Genomic DNA, 6994 nt, shown 5'->3' with positions numbered 1-6994 from the left:
CATTTCTTGACTTACTTAATGCAATTGAATCTCAAAAAATGATATCCAATATTTATATTTTTAAATAATATTTATTTTCAAACTATATTTGTAAATTTTTTATAATAATAAAAAAGGTTATTAAAATATTTTTTAACAAAGTTTTAATATGATTTTAAATTATATTATATTATTTATAAAATATAAAATAATAAGTGAAATTGTGTTTATTAAGACATTTAAACAAATATAGCAGATGTGAAATCCTTGGATAATGTGGATGAAAAAACAAAAAAGCAAGGATGTTAAAATTTTGGTGTGTTCTAATCCAAAGACCATAAAAAATATTGAGGTGATCCAGACCCGGTAAGATAGCATCATGACGTACTTTTTAAATTATATTTAAGAAAATACTCAGACATGACATATATTATAATGAAGAAAATACTCGAAGACAAGACAAGGAAGCTTTGTAGGAATACTTGCGAATGCTGTTTCCGGCACATAAACACAGACATATGCATATAAACTAAAGATTCATGAATGAAATAGGATAGAATGAGCACTCCTTGGGCGGTGGATTACTGATCTAAAGCAGCGGATTTAATGAAATTGCAAGCATACTCTATCACTTTCATTGCGTTCTGTTCGTCCATTTTCAAGCTATCGAAGCCATGATCTTCCTCCTCAAACTCCACAACTTCAATGACTTCCTCACAGCATTTCTTGAGATGCTCGTAGTATTCCAACTGTTTGCTCCTCAGAATATCAAGCCCTGCAACCACCATAACCGTTGGAGGTAGGGGACCTGCAAGGGACCAAACATCCAGCGCTCCGGTGTGAGGGGCGAGTGGGTTGCAGAAATGGTGGTCTCTGTTGCTTCCCAAGGGGAGTGCCAACCTCCACATCAAATCCGAGACTTCCACTGTAATAAGCGGGGTCTCTTGCCTTTCTTTAGTCTCCGACGCGGTCCGCGCCTCCCCTCCAAAATAGGGACACAGCAAAATCGATCCTCTTACTCGCATATATCCACCCCAATTTTGTCGGGCAGACCACATTCCAAGACGATGCGCGATGTTCCCTCCTGCGCTATCTCCCATGAGGAATACCTTGGAGAAGTCGGCGTGGGAATCGAACCAAGGATCGCCTATTTCTCCACCACCTGTGATTTTGGATTGGGAATGAAGCCACTGGAGAGCGCAGACGGAATCATGATAAGCAGCAGGGAGGCGATGCTCGGGAGCCAATCTGTAGTGTACCGAGACGATGAGGGCGCCTACATCTGCTGCCCACTTTACACAGAAGCGGTGAACTTCGGGACTATGTGGGCTAAACAAACAGAAGCCGCCGCCATGAAAGTACAAGATTACTGGCAGGCGTGTGGGGGTGGCTGGGGAAGAATTGGGGAGATATAGACGCGCCCATAGGCCGAGTGTATGATCAAACACAATGTCTTTGTATAACACATGTTCGTAACTTTTGCTGAGTGGAGGAAAGTGCAAAGTTGGCTCGTCTCCACGCACAACGGATCCGTCGCTGTAGAGCTTAATGAGACCATGCAAATCTTCCACAATTGAAACTGAAACTGAAGATGCAGTGTCACCCATGATTATCTCTGCTTTCTGCTTGACCTTTGGAATGGAAATCCTCAAAGCAAGAGAGGTTCTTTTATGTCCCTCTCCTAAACCTACCATCCTCTCCTAAACCTACCCATCTCCATTCTTGAAGTCAAAGGAGAATGGTAGATTTACGAGAGAATGTTAGAGCCTTCGGATCCTCTTCAAATTTCTTAATATATGATTATCTTTCAGAGCAAATAATATTATATAGAATTTTACATATCATCAAATTTCAGACATTTGCATGGAGGTGTGTATTTGTTTTTTGTGTTTGTTTGTTTACTTATTACCTATCTCCACTCAAAATATTACTTTAGGTGTGTCGAGGGAAATTTGTTATATTATATCTCGGTAATATCTTTATCTCCAACCAATATGGGAGTACCTTAGTTATATCTTTATTTTCAACCAAAGAGCAAGGATTATCTCTAGCATATGAAAATCACATTTGACCTCATGTGCCCCATCAACTATAACTTAAACTAAAAAAAAAACAAATTTTCATATCCTAACTTAATTTTCTCATTAATCATTGTGAATCCTACTAATTCTATTTCACTAGCTTAATGGCCCACTCCTATTTCCACAGCCAAACTCAAATGTTTTCTTGGTGGGATAGAAAATACATATAGCATTTCTCTCATGTTTTGCATCCTTTACATTAGCTCTCCAAACACAAGTCTTTGAATTGGTCCTTATGACATAGCAAGCTTTTGAGCAACTTAAATTAGTTTTGTGAGCAAAGCCAGTTCTCCACCTTCCATATTTATACCATTGGTTTATATTGATACAAATTCATCTCAATTTTCCATTAGCATCATACTTAACATGGAGGATATCCAATCACCTACCATTTAGAGAATATTTTTGAAGATAAAATTAATTGTAGCACCTATGGAAAAGGGTTTTATGAGCCAATGCAAGAATTGAAGCAATAGAGGAATTATATTCTCTATAAGGAGGCCATATTTCACATTTAGCATCAACATATTTTTTTTTGTAATTCTTAATATAAGTTACAAGAATGGTTCCATCTCAAGTGAGATTCACATATACAATAATTTCATTTACCCATTCAATATAAGAAAGGGAATACTAAAAATGTGGTTGATATTCTTAGCCACACTGTAGAGCATGTCATGCATATTTTGGAAATTCAATGTGCAACCTATGATTATTAAAAGTAGTACACTTCTAACACTTTCTTCAACTCTATGTTGTAAGCATTGCATACTAACCACCATTAACCAACCATCCTTCCTGGACTACTCTTTTCACAATGATTAGTTATACAAACATAACCAACTATATGTTCACTACCAACCAAACTCCTTGATCCTCCTCAAGGAATCCCATTCCTCTATACACAACCTTATTATTTAAGGAGAAATGAAGAAGAATCTCCATAGCCTAAAGGCATATTACCCGCTCACATGCCACCATTCAAGTTGCATGAAATTATTGACTAAGGTTTTTATGTCAACGAATTAGAATCATGATTAGTGTCTAGTCCTACCTTGATATCTATCTCATTTTTCACCCTTGGAAATAATAGTCCTCACATTTTCATATAATGATATTTAGCTCCAATACCTCCTCATGGAGGGTCAAATTATGAAAATACTCTTCTAAAAGACATGACCCTCTTCAAACTTCTCTACTTACACACTATCATCCACTCTCAAACTCTCATGAAGTTAAGAGCGACAAACAACAACAATCCACCAAATTCCATCCCTAAGCTCCCACAAGCCTAGAGAAGAGGGATCAAACTCTCTTAAACAAGGGTTCACTGACACCAAATGAGAAAAATTCAACTAACTGTGAAGAAGAAAGTAATCAAGCATGATAGGAAAATAAATCACAGTTTAAATCTAAAGGAAATCCAAACCTATCACATCTATCAACACATCCACGGGATGGAAGCAGTGTAAAAAGAAATGAGGCCCATAGACTTCAACCTAACTTGCAGCTCGTCACATCAACTCCTATAATTATTCCATGTGAGCCAATTGACATATTGGAACCTATTTTCTTTAATTGGGGCCCAAACATCTGAAGAGATCCCTTGCACTGACACCAAACCTACTTTTTCAAACCATTGATCACAAACCCTGAGTCTCCACATTTGTCACCTTCTCATTGCACCACTATAAAATCTCTACCAATAATTCATTATGTAACTAGAAAAGAGAAAGTCATCCTTCCAAACAAAAGTTAATAATGTAAACTACACATAATCTAATCAATTAATCTTAAATTAATCAATAAATAAGGTAAACTAAACACACCAATCTTCAATAACCTCAAAAAAAAAATATCACTAAATTTTAAAATAAAATAAAACTAAAACCACTAATCCTCACTCCCTTAAAAATACTTTAAATTTCCAAAATATCATTTCACCCGTAATTGAATTTAATAAAAAAAAATCAATATAAACAAAAATACTATAAAGTTCAAAAAATGTTTCTGAAAATCAAACTTAAATAATCACCATTATGAATATTTAATGCCTTTATTTAATTCCTTTCCCTTAAATTTGTTTGGGATAATCTTCTAGGAACCAACCCACCCTCACGCTAAGGAAAAAGCTGACTGATAAAATATTGTAAAGTTGGCAATGATTCTGACGTTAAATGGTATTTCAAAATAAAAAATCATAAAGTTTGCAATGATTTTGACGTTAAATGGTATTTCAATATGTTAGTAAAATTCAATGTCGTACTTTAAATAACATAATTTGGTAACAACTTTTATGAAGAACTTTTACATTGTAACAAATACACATTTATAATATAGTTTTTTTAATTAATTATTAAGAATGGTAAGTGTAGGGTCATTTTTAATTTTAAGAGACGTGGAGTGAGCATGTCATGAAATTTTAGCCAATTTTCTAATATAATAAAATTTATATCATTTTCTAAAATTAAATTATAATTACATTTTTAAAATTAGATAATTCTTTAGTTATCAAACTTGTTTTTTTTTCACTTACTGGTTCACGGATACCCGGGTCAGTGGGTAGCCGCTACGTCCAGGGTTTTAAACACTGAGTGGACGCCACCCGAAGGGCATCAACACCCCTCGGCCTATTTACTGACCTAACCCCAAGAGCTTTCGGGATTCGACCCTGTGACCTCCCATTGGCGAGGCACTTGATTTGACCGATTGAGCTAACTCTTGGGGCTGTTATCAAACTTGTTATTGTAAGTGGAAAAATAAAATAAACAAAACTCATTTTTTATGTGACTTTTTATCATATCAAAAAGAAAAACAATAAAGAAGCGAGTTTAGCAAAGCTCCCCACTTTGAAAAAGAAGCGTTGACTTACCCTATACAATATCCACGCTCATCAACCTCATCTCGCCACTTTGAAAAAAGAAAGTTGACTCACTCCCAACAGCATTCACACTTATTAAAATAAATTGGAGTTGTTTACCAAGGTGGAAGAATTGCTTGCACAGTTAAAAGTGGTCAAGGAAAAAAATTTCAAAAATCTTGTAGAGGTTGTTGTATCTCTGAGATAATAATGGTCAGCGATTATCCCAGAACATCTAAGATAATTGTTTTGGGGGTTTTGTTTTAATTTGGGAGACCAATGGACAAAACAGATATAGAACTGATATGCCTAACCTCTTGAATAATATCAATATCTCAGCAAAGGGCTACTATAAATATTTACACAGTGAAATAGTTCTTATGATGATGAGCAGAAACAGAAAAATAATATGATTACCACAATTTTCATGTTGAAAATTTAAATAATCATAAGTATGAAAACCTTTAAACATAGTTTAAAGGTTTGGGAAAATACACATGAGCTTACAAAAGATGCTGATGATTTATTAGTTTTGAGGGAATTAATTAAACAAATTGTCTATTAATTCATTCTCTTTATAGATCATCACTTCAGAAAGCTTATAAGAATAGATTGAAATACAATTATTCCTACCTAGTTATCTCTACAAGACACAAGTATATGAAGAAAAACATAATGAATAACACTGAAAAACTTACGAGAAACACAAACTATGTAAAAAAGAATTCAGAATCCTTTGCTTTGTATTAATGATCTAGAAAGATTAATTACATCAAATGTCTAGAAATGCTTCTCAAGGGTGCAACCCTTAATAACTCGTGAAGGGAGTTATTTATACGATAGTAGGACAAAAAACATCTTGAACTGCTTTTACAAAAATAGATTATTACACAATCAAAAATAAAACTGCCTAATGATCTGGCACTATTTTGGTGTTGCGTTGTTTGATGACTATTACTAAAAAAGTTGAAAAATGGTTGAAGTTGGCTGATTGTTCCCTCAAAAACTGAATTTTGTTCAATTATCCTTAATCAAGTAAATCTGTTAATTCTTCCCAGCGTTTCTTATCTAGGATAGAAATCTTTGTTACCCTCCTGTAGATTTCATCCATCTCAGTGTATTTAGTAAAAGTGGGTTTTACCAAAAATATATGCTTGATTTCATCCAGGATGAAGAAAGAATCCCTGAGTGTTTTTACTATGAGAGTTGGTGTTGCTGATCCTTTGATATTGGAAACTAAAGCTACATGGGTTCCCACCTCTATTAACTTCTTGACATAATCCTCAATTGGCATTAATTTATCATTAATAACCATCATAGAAGGTAAACCCTTGCTGACCAAAGGTTCAATCTTGTTGAAAAATATCTGAACTATGTTGTTAACATCGCTGCACTTTTCTTGTAGCTAAAGGGTGAGATTTTTCTTAGTGAGAATCTTCTTTACCTCTAATATCGTTGCAGCGCTGTCGTTTATTCTTAATTCCTCAAGCTCATAGTCATCCTTGGAATTTAGAAATTTGATTATATCAAAGGCAGTCTCTGGCATATCCTCCAGCTGCTTAGTTATGGTTTCCACTCCGTCCTGATCTTTTTCCAAGAGATCTTTTTGATTGAATATTATCTTAATGGAAGGTCAAATCTCCTTGATTGCTTCTGTGATTTCTTCCCATAGAATTTCTTTTGCTAAACCCAACTTGTTTCCTATGAAGGAATCTGTGAGTTCTCTCTGCAAGATTTCCACTTGGCCTTTGAGTCTGTTTGTTTCAATTGTATGTGAACTGTCTAATATAGACTTCATAAGCCGTAATTCTTTGAGTTCATCCTTTATTTTATTGATTTCTCCTGTCTGGATAGACAGGTTCTGAACAGCTTCAATAAGTTGTTCAGCTCCTTCTGTTGTACCTGTTGCTGATGTAGTGGCTGAAGTAGAAACTCTAGTGATGGGAACTACTGCAAGAGAGACTACATCCATTGAAGTTTGAATGTTCTTGATAGCTTCCTCCTTCTCCTTAACCAATTTCTCCATCTGCTCCTCCATTTGTTTTATTTGCAAATTCTGTTCTATGATGAGCTT

The 6994-nt window shown here is 34.9% G+C and overlaps 1 pseudogene; it reads right to left on the bottom strand.

Moving 5' to 3' along the window:
• Window positions 1-382: 382 nt before the first annotated feature.
• On the bottom strand, window positions 383-1621 carry LOC149208103 (strigolactones hydrolase CXE15 pseudogene; annotated as a pseudogene).
• Window positions 1622-6994: the final 5373 nt, after the last annotated feature.

The sequence above is a fragment of the Pinus tabuliformis genome, chromosome 1_2 (genome assembly GCF_031772625.1).
Source record: "Pinus tabuliformis cultivar Carrire ecotype Pingquan chromosome 1_2, CPIR1, whole genome shotgun sequence".
In the NCBI taxonomy this organism is placed as follows: Eukaryota; Viridiplantae; Streptophyta; class Pinopsida; order Pinales; family Pinaceae; genus Pinus; species Pinus tabuliformis.
Note: the sequence above shows the minus strand (reverse complement) of the source record. Positions and strands in the feature narration are given on the sequence as shown.